The sequence below is a fragment of the Gavialis gangeticus genome, unplaced genomic scaffold, assembly GCF_001723915.1.
Source record: "Gavialis gangeticus isolate Ggan-Ray unplaced genomic scaffold, GavGan_comp1, whole genome shotgun sequence".
NCBI lineage: Eukaryota > Metazoa > Chordata > Crocodylia > Gavialidae > Gavialis > Gavialis gangeticus.
This window is the reverse complement of record NW_017729024.1, coordinates 122,807,099-122,821,709: the sequence shown is the minus strand read 5'-3', so window position 1 is coordinate 122,821,709 and position 14,611 is coordinate 122,807,099. Positions and strand designations below refer to the sequence as shown.

The following is a 14,611-nucleotide window of genomic DNA, read 5'->3' as shown; positions in this document are numbered from 1 at the left end:
TCTTACACTGAAGTAATGCATCTGCTATGTTCAGTGACTGCAACACTCTGCCTTGGACTTCCTTGACAGTAGGATGTTATACAGTTGATTTGACAGCTTATCAAAGTAAGCACTTAAAGGTACAGTACATTGTTCTCATCCATTAACCATGTGTTAAATGGACCACTACAGATGGAGGAGCAGTAATGGATCCATTAACACATTGCTGGGTTTGAAGAAGCCTTGAGTCTGATGACTTGCTGATGGGAAGCCTTCTATTCTTAATAGACATTCCCCCCATGCTCATCTTCCCCCTTCTTCCCCCTCATCCCCTAACAAAACCTGCATTCTGATCTAAAAAAGACTTTGGTTTAAACAAAGAGAAAGAAAAATGAGAGTTAATTTTGCCATAATATTCAATTGGATGTGCCTAGCAGCGATTGCAGCATATGTTGCTCTCAGATGAGATTATGCCGCTAATTGTTATTAATCCCAATGTGATCAAAGGTAGATGAAAAGAAAGTTGAATATTCAAAAAATCCCTCTCTGCATAAAATAGCTTAAATTATTAATATACAGAGAACAGTGAAACTTGCTCTGTTGCTTGAAATCTGGCCGAAGTGATAAATCCATGCCATACTTTTATAAAACTCTTTAACACTTTCTTGGAAATAAAGTGTTGCGTTAATCTTAATGAATAAGTCTCCTAAAACTAATAATGTGCAGTGTAATTTAAGGTTTTTCCACTATGTAGAAAAGCTTTTTTCTACCCTCTCAGCACTAATAAAAAATGCACTTGCCAGCATCCTTAAATAATGAGCACTGCAGACTGTGTCAAATGGATCTTTTTGTTATCTGAATAGTATCCCTTTTATAAAGTTTCCTTGCCTACTGCATGGCAATCTATTCCATGCAGTCTGCAGTGTTCCAGCACAACTTCTGCCCCAGTTAGGCAGGGAGAGGTGTGTATCACCTCTTTTGAAAAAAGAGATTGCTATCTTCAGTTGTAATGCATTAACTGCTTTCTTCATGAAGATAAATTGCTGAACTACAGAGATTAATTAAATGTATCCTTTAACCAGGGTGAGATTATATCCCTCAATACTTGTGAAAGACATCTGGGAAGCTCTTTTCCTCTTGGCCCTCTCTCATGATTGAGTAACTTAATAGCCATTAGCATTTTTTCCTGAAGATAAGAATAGTACAGCATCTTTTTCATTCACTTGAAGGATTTAAAGATGAGCAAAGTGTGAAAAAAAATCTAAGTATTCGATTGATGCGTTTACTTGAGGTGAACACTGGCTGTCATAAAATTCTTTAAAAGATATTACTATGCAGGGGGAAAAATATTTGAAGCAAAGTCTGAAATAAAACTGCCAGTCCTTTCCTTTTTAACTTTCTGTAAGCCATTTGGTTGCAATTTCTCATTTCTTGTGCGCACTCCAATTTTTCAACAGAGATTAAAACTACTTTCAAAGAAATTTTATTTCAAGAAACTATCTGGATTTCTGTATGGTTTTCTCATGATGAGACTGGTTTCTTTTGGCTTACAAGTACCACATCTTTTTATATTTCCTTCTTGTTTTTGATCCCTAAATTAACTGTAATCACGTATGAGAAGAACTTCAGTGTCGTTGGGGACAGCTCAGTGAAAATGCCTGCTTTCTAAATTACACAAATACATTAAAGAAATAAAAGTTGGGATGAATAAAGAATTGAAGAAAAAAGATAATGGAAATATTATGTCGTTCTGTAATGTTTGACTTGTCTTGAATGTGTTTGCTGATGCTCCATATATCTACAAATATATATAAAAACATATATAAAAAAAAGATATATGAGTAGGTTTAAAGAATAGCAAAAAGAATTATCGGCAGTAGAGAAAGACTTTCTCATATAAGAACAGGTGGATTGCTTAATATGAGAGGAGGCATAATAAAGCAGTTATTCTCTAACTTTTTGTGTTGTGCCCCCGTTTTAAAGTTTGTTTGTGCTGCTGTGTGTCTCTGATTCTGTGTGATGGATGATAATAATAAAAAAATCTTACGTGAGTACAACCACACAAGTAACCTCTCCAACAAATTTGCTTACATTGTGGAGTTGTTCTTTAGTTGTTTTTCTTCCTTTTTTTCTCCATTTATATTTGCTCTTTTCTTTCTTCAGTTTTCTCATTCCTTCCTCTTGTACTCTTTCTAGAAGCTGGCCATATACTTCAGCCTGAGAAGCAGTGCAATAGTGTCTGTTCAGTTTTTAAGAATTGTAAACCTCAGTATAAATGTGGTTGTTTGTAGATTGTCTGCATAAATGAATCTCTTAATAGCCACCGTCGCCTTTTTTTAAAGCTACTCTGCCAGAATGAATTGCTCAGCATCTCACTGCATTAGTGATTCTCAACCAGGGTGCCAGGGCACCCTGGGGTGCCACCAAATCCTTTGAAGGGTGTTTCAAGGTGTGAAGAGATAAGTGGACAAGCTAAGGAAATAAATGTGGTTTCAGGCTTGTTCCTGTTTGAGTGATCCCTCAGCCCCACTGCAAGGACATATAAGCATTGTAATACATACATTTGTTTTTTAAATTAGGTTCCACTCAATTCACAAAAGTTATTGAGGGGTGCCTCAAGTCCAAAAAAGTTGAGAAACACTGCATTGCAGCTTCCAAGACCTGCTCACAGGGTGTGTCAGAAAACCTTGCCAAACTGTTACAAGTTACCCAAAACAATGATTTACTCTCCATATCACTTATCCGTGTTTATTCACACTTATATATAGCACAAGAAGGGACATTCCAGGCAGCTAAATGGTAACAGATTATGTAACCGACAAATGGAAACATGCATTTTGTTTAAAATCAAACAAAACTAACCTGATTCCAGCCTATGGAATTCATAGTTGCAAAATATCAACAGGGTCAACAGCTTAGTGGGCTTCAAAAAGATGACAGGTAGTATGAATGTGAATAAAGACAACGTTCACAGTCATATTGGATAGGACTATCACAAACCCCTTTTTAATCAGGGTTATTAATTCATACTTGACTGTGTAGGACAAATGCTGGTTGAAGGCAGTTAGGAAGAAACCCTGTCTTTAGGTTGGTTAATCTTTACAGGATGTCTAGTTCTTTGCTTTGATCTGTCTTTTAGTGATCACTTTTAAAAATCCTATTCTGTACTAGATGGACCACTTACAAGTTCCATTATAGCTAGAGCCCTACCAAATTCCTGGCAGAAGTGGGCTGCGCTGCCGCTCCATTAATTTTGTAGGTTCCTATGCACGTCCCCCTGCCACTGATTGGTGGAAGGGCCCCATTATAGTTCACTCCTGATCTGGAGGAAAGTGAAAACCGCGGTTTTAAACACGATGCCATTTTTGCCTCCCTGCTGGTCAGCAACAAGCAGCGGGGCTGCTGGAGCCCCTCAGCCAATCAGTGGCAGGAGGCAAAAACAGCACCATATTTAAAACTGCAGTTTTCACCTCTTAGCTGACGAGGAGGAAGCCACAAGTGGGGTCCCTTCGCCAATCAGTGGTGGGGAGTGCATGGAGAAACCTGCATGGTTAAAGGACCTGCAGCGCAGCCCGCTTCTGCCATGAATTCTGTAGGGCCCTAATTTATAGCAGTCCTGTGTCGTGCCTGGGACTTAATGTATTATAGCCCTTCTCTGCAAAGTTCTGGGGAGGCATCTATTAATAACTATTTAATCTGGTCTTAGAAAAGTGGTCTCTCTATGGAGGAAATGGGTCTTATCTGATGGCAGTGTTGTGGTCCAAAATACTTGACAGATTTGGCATAATGTTATTTCCTATAGGATTCAACTAGTACTGGAATCAGAAATGCTTCCAGGGTCTGGTTGAACTACCCATATTCTATAATACCCATTCTCTGGTGTCCCTGTTGGTTTCAATTCCAGTTAGTTTTTAGCTAAAATTTAGGCATCCAGACCCTGATCTTGTACTGAAGAAGTCAGTAAGAGCTTTATGATTGACTTCAGTAAGCTTAGGATCAAGTCTTTGACCCTCTTGATGGCAAAGAAAACCATTCAAATGGCACTGAGTCTGCAAATTAAAACAGTAGCTCCAAGACTTCTTGACTGCTCCCCAAATGAAAGTCACATTGATTTCAAAGAGAGAATTTTGCTGTAACGTTTCACAGCTGATCCCTTCAGCAGAAGAATTCCAGCTATTCTGTGACTGAAACTGTGAGAAATCATACTCATGAATTCTGGATACATCAATATGTGAATAAATACTGGGCTCCTGTGAATAGCATTCTAAGAAATTCATATTTATCAGCTGCTATTTTTGTATGGATATGCAGTAGTAAATCTTATCTTTTTAAGGACAGGAGGTAGAGAGTTTCTAGACTTGTCCAAGTATTTTTGCATCTGTAACTGCACTAAAATTCCTTCTCAATGCCTGAGCCGCCCAATTACAAATAGAATTTTACAAAATGTGAATTTTTTTTAGTGTCATACAGCTACTTGAAGGAACAGAATGTACCTGTCTCATTTTCTGAACAAATAACTCTCCTATAGGAATCATAAACTTCTCCTCTGGACCTGAACAAATATCTGTTGTCTTTAATGGAACTCTTTCTTGCCAGAACAGTAACCTTCTTGATTTACTGTTCAATCTGTATGAAAAACCTGACTGACCTAATTCTGCTTCAATGTTCTGTTCTCTTGAGGACACTAAACGAGTCTCCTGCAGTTATGCAGTATTACATCCTTTTTGTTGTTTCAGGAAGTTTTGAATCTTGTAATTCAGAATCTCCTTATCAGGCTACCTACTATATGCTATTGAAGTTAAGACAAAATAAAGTACCGTAGGTGAGCAATACTTAATAGTTATATTAAGCAAAAAAGAAAAATCAATTTTAAATCCATCTCTGAACACAAACATTTTCTGTGCTTGTGTTATTCTAATATACTCCAGCCTTATCTGACATGTTGACCCAAATATGTCCATGTGTTATATCATAGTTTCTCAACCTGTGGTACATGTACCCCTGTGGGTACGCGAGGCACAGGCAAGGGGTACGCGGGTACCCCAGTACTCTCTCTCGCTCTCACCCTCTCACTCTCTTTTCCTCTTTCTCTCTCTCTCACCCTCTTTTCCTCTCAAACATAGGGCAAAAAATTTGGTGCACCACACATTACGTGGCACTTTAAATTCCCCAGTAATAATTTGGTGTGCTGTGCTTTCCATGGCACTGGGTTCAGCCCTCCTAGCTTTGGCCTACATCACCTCTAGCCTAGGTACATACTTGAGTTGTGCACCCCTGGTGTAAAAGGTGGCAGCTCTACCCGCACCAGATCAGACATCTGTGATATCACGGCCTTATATACACAGCCCTTCTTCCAAAGTATGGCACACATTAGTTTGGAAAATTATAAAAAATATAAATATAAAATCTCCTTGAAAATTGAGTGTTGGGGTACTTATTAAAATTTTCAGAAGTTAGGAGGTACTTGCTACTTAAAAAGTTGAGAAACACTATGCTATGTGGTCCCCAGTTTCCTTTCATAGCACCTGCCTTTTTTTACCATCATTCAGCTAACTCAGGGGTTCCCAACTCCTGGGCCATGGCCACAAAGGGTCGGCTGCGGGTCTGCAGGACAGTTGCCTACCATACCGCGAGTGACCATGGACTGGCAAACCGTGGCCCCGCAGAGCCAAGCGGAGAGGCTGTGACTCCTCCTGCAGGGCCTGCAGCAGTCACGGTTGATGTTTGGCCTGCCCCCCCCGCCCAGCGAGTGGACATATCTTTACCTATGTTCCATCCAGAAATTCCTGATGCAGGGGTCCATGCGGTGGTCTGCAGTTTGCCGGGCCATTGCCACTTCTGGTCCGCAGATTGCTGGGCCATGGCATAGAAATGTTGGGAACCCCTGCACAAACTGATAACTAAGGAGTATGTTTGCAGTCATTCCTTGAACAAAGTTCTGTTACCAGTGATACTTAATTTTACTTGCCACCAGTCAGCATTTCTATTGTTCTAAACCACTTTAATGAGAAGCCAGTATATTTGGATAAAACATTCTTAGGAAACCTTTTATCAGTGCTCTTACTGCAGCCTGTAGTTGCCATTGTTCCACAAATTCCTAGTTTTTAGAACTTTTAGATGCCTCTGTCCTTCTGTCATATAGGACAAAGTATTCACTTCTGTTTGTTATACAACAGAAATGAAAGTGCAGGTTCTGTAGCCAGTGAACACTGACTAGTGGTAATGTACTGTGGCAAAATTAGAAAAGTAAATTTAGTGCTGGGCCAGTGTTCACTGGCTCTGAAAATACCTCAGTACTTGTCTGCATAATGTTAAAATATGGTGATTGTCTGCTACTCTAAATTAATACAAGCTATAGCCAACAGACTTAAAGGTTCCAACTCTTAAAGGACTTAAAAAAAATCTAAACTGGGTATTTACATGAATGACAGCTTTACTGCCTGATGGTGCAGAACTCTACCATTAATGGTTTATTAATCTATTAATTTTAAGCAGCCAGTTGGCATAACATCACCAGTGTACTTGTACTACATTATTGGATTGTTTTTTTTCAATGTTTCCCTTTTTGTTTAACATAACTATATGAATATTTATTGTACTGGTAAAGATTTATTGCATAAACAACTACTGCTTGCTGAAAGAAATAGCAGAGGTTCGCTTTATGGTATCTGTGTTTATAAGATATTCCAGACTTGGGATTGCATATCCATCAGCCAGAATGCTTTTTTCCCCTTTATTAAAAAAATAAATGTTTTGTTTTTATTTTGCATTAGTTTTTAGACTCTTGGGCTAACTCTAAAGCTAAGGTCTCTAGTAAAGTGACCTGCCAGTGTGTCCAGTCCTGTTTCTGTTGCAATCCCTGGTAAAATTTGCATTGTCATTTTTAGTAGCAGTAGGATTAAAGCTACTGGTTTTTCTTTTGATATCAGACCGCTTGTGAAATATAGGCAAGGGTTTAAACATGCTGCATTATAGGGCATTTGGGCTGAAATTTTTCTATGCCTGGGTATCTACTGCAAATTGATTTATTTATTATTATTATTATTATTATTATTATTATTATTTTATTTATTTATTTTTTTAATTTCATACATTTCTGAGAACAAAGCTTGGAGGAAATATGGTACTCTGCCTGCGTCAAAAATATATTATTTTTCTGAAAAGCTCTCATTTCCCATGCTTTGGAACAACGACGACACATTTTGTGTTGGAAGTGGCCTTTGTGTCAAGCTTTCGCATTTTGCTGTCCCCATGAAAACTGGTCAAACAAACGCTTGTATTAGAGTTGTATTAGGAATAGTGTTTCCCAAAGAACTAAGGAAATCTGCAATGAAATGCCATTGTGTAAGGCACTAGCAAAACCTCATTTGGAATGCTGGTCAGTCGTGCTCAAGAAAGATCAAATTGGAACAGGTGAAGAGATGAGCTTACTAAGATCATCAAAAACTGATGCCCTATCTTTGGAGACGAGCTGTGTGTTTGTGGTGCAAGGCACTATTGTGCAGAGATACCTCATTTGTTTTCTCTGCACTAGCTCTAGAACCATGAGCAATGTATCTGTAATAGCTATGTGACCCATCTCAGAAGGGCTTATTAATCTGGTACAGTATCATGCTAATGCATCTGTATTGTTTCCAGTCTGTGAGCAGCTTTAGCTTTTTCCTGTTTAGACATACCCTAAAAAGGCTTAGTTTGTTCAACATAATCATATCCCCAGTAAACCTTCATTTGTCTGTTCTCAAGAAATAAAACGAGGGTTGGTGGGAAATATCAGGGAGGGAGAATAACTATTTAAGCTAAAGGACAGTGTTAGTTTAAGAACAAATTGGCATAAACTGTCTATGTGGAAATTTAGTTTGAAAATTAGTGCATGGAGTTTCTGGAATGGCCATCCAATGGGAGTAGTGAGGTTAAAAAAAAACACCTTGTAACTACACTTTAAGGTGGAATTTGATTGGTTTATGAAAAGGAGTGCATGGCAGTTGTCTGTAAAAAATGAGACTGGCCAAGAAGGTCTTTATTGTTCTATGCTATTAAGTGCAATAGGGTCTGAGAAGCTGGCATACCCCAGGGGATGAGGGAAACACAATCGGAATAAAAGGGAGATTGGGTCTGGGAACAAGTGAGGAGAGAAGGAAGAACTGATGAGAAACTGAGATGCAGGAATGGAACTGAAAATATTTTAGGTAGTAAATTGTTCGTATTCCACTTGGGAACTTGGATAGAAACAAACAATGTGCTTGTACAGGAAGTCCTTGACTTACAACATTTTGAGTTACAACGTTTTGCACTTACAACATTTCTAAATTGACACCCTGTTTCAACTTTCTGATGTCAATTTCAACTTTACAATGCTTGATCCAATGCGACGCCACGCCATACCAGTGCACAAGTTCGCTGCGTCACTCATTTCCCTGGAGAACATCTGCCCAAACTTCCTTGGACACTTTCTTTAAGAAAGCAGACAAGACTCCTGAGAAGATTCCAGCCAAGAACCCTTCAAAAAGTCCAGTCAAGAGCCTTTCAAAAAGTCCAGCAAAGTCACCTCAAAGAAGTCTTTCCAAATCAATATGATTGCTATTTACAATATAAATACATTAATGTAGCTATATTACTCATCTATAACTGATCGAGTACAAAATTCTGGGGTATTTTTGGTGAAAATAGGGTACCGAGCCTTGGTTCAGGAACTAATCCCCCATTTATAACATTATTTCTTATAAGAAAATTGGTTCTGAGTTACAGTGTTTCAACTTAAGATGCGTTTTTCAGGAACCAGTTGTGTCGTAAATCCGAGGACTGCCTGTATACCAGTATGAGCCGCTTGTACAGTAACATGAAAGCAATAGAACTTCTTAGTGTAGGATGTAAACTGGGACAGAAACATGATGGAATGGTGGTCTCAACTGGAACAATGATACTGAAGGCTATAACATACTTAGGAAAGGTAGAAATAAGGGTACAGAAGTTGAGGTAACATTGTATGTCAACATACTGGTTAAAAAATAAAGAAATAAACCAATGGTATGTAGACAAAACAGAATCTGCTTTGGCAAAGGTCACTCTGTGAGGAACATTAATGAGGTCCCTGTAGACCCCAGACTCAGAGTTGGATATGTCAGAGTGACCTAGACAAATTGGAGGATTGGACAAAAAAAGGAATCTCATGAGGTTCAACAAGAACAAGTGCAAAGTCCTGCACTTAGGACGGAACAATCCTATGCACTGGTACAGTCTGGGGGCTGACTGGCTGTGCAGCTGCTCTGCAGAAAAGGACCCGGAGGTTACAGTGCACAGTAAGCTGAATATGAGCCAGACTGTTTTCAGTGGTGGCAGAAGACAGAACAAGGAGCAATGGCCTCAAGTTGTAGCCAGGGAAGTTTAGGTTAGATACTAGGAAGAATTTTCTCACCAGGAGGGTAGTAAAACACTGGAAAAAGCTACCCACAGAGGTGGTGGAAGCTCAATCCTTGGAGGTTTTCAAAACCCAGCTAGAAAATCCTTGGCTGGGATGATCTAGTTGGGGCTGGTCCTAATTTGAGAAGGGGGTTGGACTAGATGACCTCCTAAAGTCCCTTCCAACCCTCATTTTCTGTGATTCTATGATAAACCCATGGGAGAAGAACTCGTAATAGTAGACATTGGGTGTGTCTACACATTCATTAATGCACCATAGTTATCGTGCATTAAGTTTAGTACTTGCATAACCAAGTACTAAATCAATGTGTAGTAACTGGCACTACTGTGCAGTAGAGCCAGCACACTGGTTTTTAGAGTTGTTAACTGGGCAGTAGCTTAATACTACTGCACAGTAATGTAGTAGCAGAGTTTTTGCTATTGCAGTGTTATTTGGCTACTGCATAGCTAGTATCTCATGTATATACCTACTGTGTGATTATGGGAGATTTTAAATTCCAGATATAGATTGGGTAACAAAGGCTTCCAATAGTGGCAGGGTTCAGATAATCTTGAATAAGATTACTGCTAGATCTCTTATTCAAATGATCACCAAGTCAGCAAGAAGCAGTACTATTTTAGGTTTGATTTTGGTAAGTAGCAGGGTAAAAATGAGCTGGCTGTATACTATAATCTTGGATAAAATGATTCAGTCTAGTGTAAATAAAAAGCTAAATTAAAATAATTCTAAGCCTAAACTCCTAAAATTATGGTTTGGGACTTTAGAAGTGCAAAGTTTGGTAAACTTAAGGAGGGTTAACTGGACCCCAAAATTTAAGGATTTAGAAATACAGAAGTGTAGGATTATTTTAAATCAAAAGTGCAAGAACTATCTTGCATTCTAAGCAAGAGGATGAAATTAGTAGGGAAGGGCAACAAACATATTCAGATGAACAGGTAACCTTAAATAGGATATTAAGACTGAACAGAGACTCTACAAAGAAAGATAAGTGGAATTTTTCCTCAGGTCAGGTTGGCAGGGACTATTGTAGGGTTCTTTTTGTCTTTCTCTGTAGCTTTGGCCATGGTCCACTTCCAGGATCATCTGAGCACATTTTACTCAACAAATTCTGCATTGGTGGCATCTCATCTTTCCTGTGGCACAGTGAAGGTTATTTTCTTTTATTGAATGCTTTGTAGCTATGGTGTGCAAGAAGAGCCAGAACAGAGTTTTTTGTGAACCCTTTTGGGTGAACATTTGCCTACAAATGCCTGGAACAGGACTCAGTAGCCTAGAAGTTCTATATCAGAACTGGGACTGGTTGGGTAAAGGGACTGGGATAGGAAGCTAACTAGGGTGGATTGGAACATGTGGGCAGATAAAACATCAGACTAGGCAAGGAAAAGGCACACTGGGGCATACTTTCCTTCAGAGCCTGGAGTTGATTCCAGGATTTCTGAGTCTCACCATTCCTCTGCTTTTAGCAGATATCTGTTAAACCCACTGACAAATTTTTCTGTTCCCCTGCAGTGCTGATCTATGTGAAGAATGACAACCTGCTATGGCTATTATTTACACAGTTAGCTCCAGCAGCAGAGATCTGGGGTGGAGGTAGGGGGGACCGGAACATTTCAACCCTGCTTAGAAGTAACATGCATGTCAATATGATGCCTTGTGATGCAGTTCCTGAGGTTATTTGAGTTAGTTTATTAAAAAATCTTGGGACTTACACATGCAAAATCCACAAGTGTAAAAGCGTAAGTATTATATGCAAAATCAAGCACTCAAAAATTAGAAAATGCCAGATTATGATTGCCTGTGAACCTTATTTTAACTCCCTTGTGGATGTGCATTATCATGCAGTTTAAGTGCACAATCACATACTATTTTTACCACAGGACCCCTGGCTCAAGGGGTGGGGAATTTCATAATAATATTTGATTCTGGAGCAGCTTGATAATAGATATAGAGAAGACCTATTTTTTGTTTTATCTTACAAGAATATGGGAACATAATTCTTGCAAATTCTCAAGCGGACTGCAGTGGTGCCTAACTTTTTTCCCCTTCGGGCAGGGTGGACAGTGCACACTGGTACTCAGTGGTGAGGCGGGGCCCATTCTTGCTGTCTGAAAGGTGCCGGAGGTTGAGCACCCCTGCTTTAGTCCTGTCGCTATTGTCCTGTGAATACGATGTATTATTCCTGAAAAAAGGAGATCTAAACTAAAGCGTGTCATATATGCTGAGCCAATATAGTAAAACTAAGTGAACTTATTGTAATAAAAGTTTACCAGAATTCAGTCAAGTTTATATTTAAAAAATTCCCCATAATGTTATCCTTTTGGGGAGTTACATTTTATATACGTGTATACCTTATATACCTTTCTCCTCTATAAATGGGGGAGCAAATGGTATACATTAGCAAAATGGTATTTGGCAGGATAGCATAATTTAATTGGAAGCTTGCACTGAGACAACAGCACTACTTAGGTCTTACCAGGATGTTTTAATGGAACACATGTGAATGGCAGTCCAGCTCTCAATGAATTTCAGTGGAATCTAGGTACAGAAATCCTTGTCTAAATGGAGTTAACCGAGGCACTAAAATTTACCTGTGGGTAAACTAATCAGAAGGTTTTTTTGCATTTTCGAGTTAAATTAGGCAGGCAGGTAAACATAAGGCTACCTCCCTGTAAAAAGTCACCCAAACTGCTAGTACTGAGTAATAGTATTTTAAAATGGCAGTGTTTGAGGGCTTTATTATTAGGTTCTCTGTTTACACATGCAGTTTAATAAGGAACCTTGTAAGGTGTCACATCTATGTTTGCCATTTTGTAGATGATAGAAAAAATGGGTTAGGAGGCCCTTTAAGAAGTAGAACTATTTGCAAGATTAGAAAAAATAATAGTGCAAGCATCTTAAATAAAAATGAGGTAAACCATTGAATTAGGAGGAAACCACAGTTTCTTTAAGTGAACTGTCTGTAAGCAGCCCTGGCATAGGATAGCAAACTTGAATAATAGTTTATAAAATGGGTTTTCTTTTCTTTAACACAGTATGTTCTGAGTTTTTCTAGGCCTACTGTTCTGGGGCTTAGTTAATGTGGGTGGTTTTGTGTATTTTGAAAAAACAAAATTTAGGTTCCAATTGCTTATTCAGAGTGTGAATTTATTAATTCAGTTGGTATGACATAGAGAATATCTTTAAAGTTTTAGTGTGTTAATAAGTTGTGTCTCAGGGTTGCTGACTGTCCTAATGCCATTAACAGATATCTTACCTCTGTTGTACTAGGATGGAGAGCAGGTGAGTGACAGCAGAAGTTTGTGGAGCTTTTTCTGTCAGAGGAAGTAGGTTTAGCCTTTTAATTTTTGCAGTCAAACTTCCTGTAAGTTGCTATGTTTTTGTGTCCTTTACTATATGGACAGATTACAGGCACCCCCTGCTTAGCACTCTTAATTGGTTCCTGAAAAAATGAGCGTTAAACAAAATGAGTGTTAAGCGAAACCAAAAGTATTTGACGACCCACGATGGCGACTGCAAGTGTAATATCCCAAGATAGTGACTGCAAGCATTACAGCAAAACTTGTTGAGTGCTAAGTGAAATCAGGTATCAATTTAAAAGGAGCATTGTACCGAAATAGCGCTAAGCGAAACAGCATTAAGCGGGGGTTGACTGTAAATACATGCTAATCCCCATGCCTTTGTGGAAAAGGAGAGAAAATTCTATGTACTGCCACTGTTGATTCAATTGAACTAAAAAGCAGCTTATGAACCACTTAGACTGCATTTATAAACCCTTATTGGTTACGTTTCTAATCCATTTTGATCTTTCTGTATAACAGTGGCACAGTTTAAGTTGTACTGAAGCTGGGCAACATATTTAGAAAAATGGTAAATATGATAAATATAACATGGTAGACCAAGAAGCCAAAAGGAATGTTGACGTATTACAGTGTTATTAAAATAGCATTTGGGGGTCCATGCTTGTGTATAATTGACTGCCTGATCAGATTTGCTGAGTTTACAAATAAAACACAAAACTTACAGTGCTTATTTAAACTTAGCACAAAAACTCTGCTTGAAATCAGAAAGTAAAGCCAGGCTTTTTCTGGTTTTTGCATCATCACCAGGCTCTTTTAACTGGAAATGAGTTACTAATTCTGTGCTGGCTGGGTGAACTGAAGTGGATTCCAATTTGCGCTCTTAACAATTGTACATTGTTAATGGTCTGTTAAAATTGTGGCAACTTACAGTTTGTCAATAAAATAAGCAGATAGGCATCTAAATATCAAGAGGGAACTGATATATGAAGTAAAAATATTCCATTCTTGACTGGTAACTGTTCTGACTATATATCCACACTTCAAGGAGAAATAAAATAATACTCAATGGGTGCATCTGCATGTATGCTTTACTACACATTAGATTAATGCGCAGTAAAGCATCACCATCTTCGTGTGTGTGGCAGTTATTGTGCAGTAGATTAATGTAAAGTGCTGTTTGCTAATACCAACAGATACAGGTACTAGCCAATGGTGCTTTACATTAATGCACTTGAATGCATGTGTAGATGCTGACCAAGGAACACATTGTTCCCAGTCAGCCCAGGCAGCAGGGCACCACAACTTCTGCTCAGTTTAGAAGAACCCACCCTCTTCCCCCCCCCCAGGAATGACTCCCCCAGTGTCCTCTGCCAGCTTGAGGCTGCCTCCGTGCTCCCTGCCAACCCAAAGTTAAATTCACTCCTCCCTGTACACCCTGCCAGCCTGGGGCTGCCGCATGCCTCTGCCAGCCTGGGGCTGGTACCTGGGCAGCTGTGGCAGCCTGGAGCTCGCCTTGGCTGCTGCAGGGGGGCAGAGCAAGGCGGGAGCAGCCCTGGACTGAGCTGCTCCTGTCGGACTCAATTTGCTCCCAATCCAGGTGCACGTGTAGTAGTGCACCTAAATGTAGTTTAAAGTGCCTGGATTTTCTGGCATAAAATTCAGGCATATTAATTGCACATGTAGACCTGCCCAATACGTTTATTTCTTTCGCTTAACGAACTGGACAGAAGAAACAGTGGTAGCCAGCATGAATAGAATAAACTTCTTGAGTTGTTGTTCCCTTTAAATTGGTAGCCACATGGTAAAAGAATAGAGAGGAATATCACTATTTGTTACTTAGGTTTTTTTTTGCAATGTAAAAGTAGTCCTGACCCCTCCTTTCCTAGAAGCACGTGTGAATTCAGAATAAATAGAT

General features: G+C 39.1%; 1 protein-coding gene across 2 annotated transcripts in view; it reads left to right on the top strand.

The window, feature by feature from the left end:
- The window catches only part of SMARCA2 (SWI/SNF related, matrix associated, actin dependent regulator of chromatin, subfamily a, member 2), a 223,346-nt gene that overhangs the window by 52,095 nt on the left and 156,640 nt on the right, over nucleotides 1-14,611 (top strand). The gene's annotated exons all lie outside the window — the stretch shown is intronic.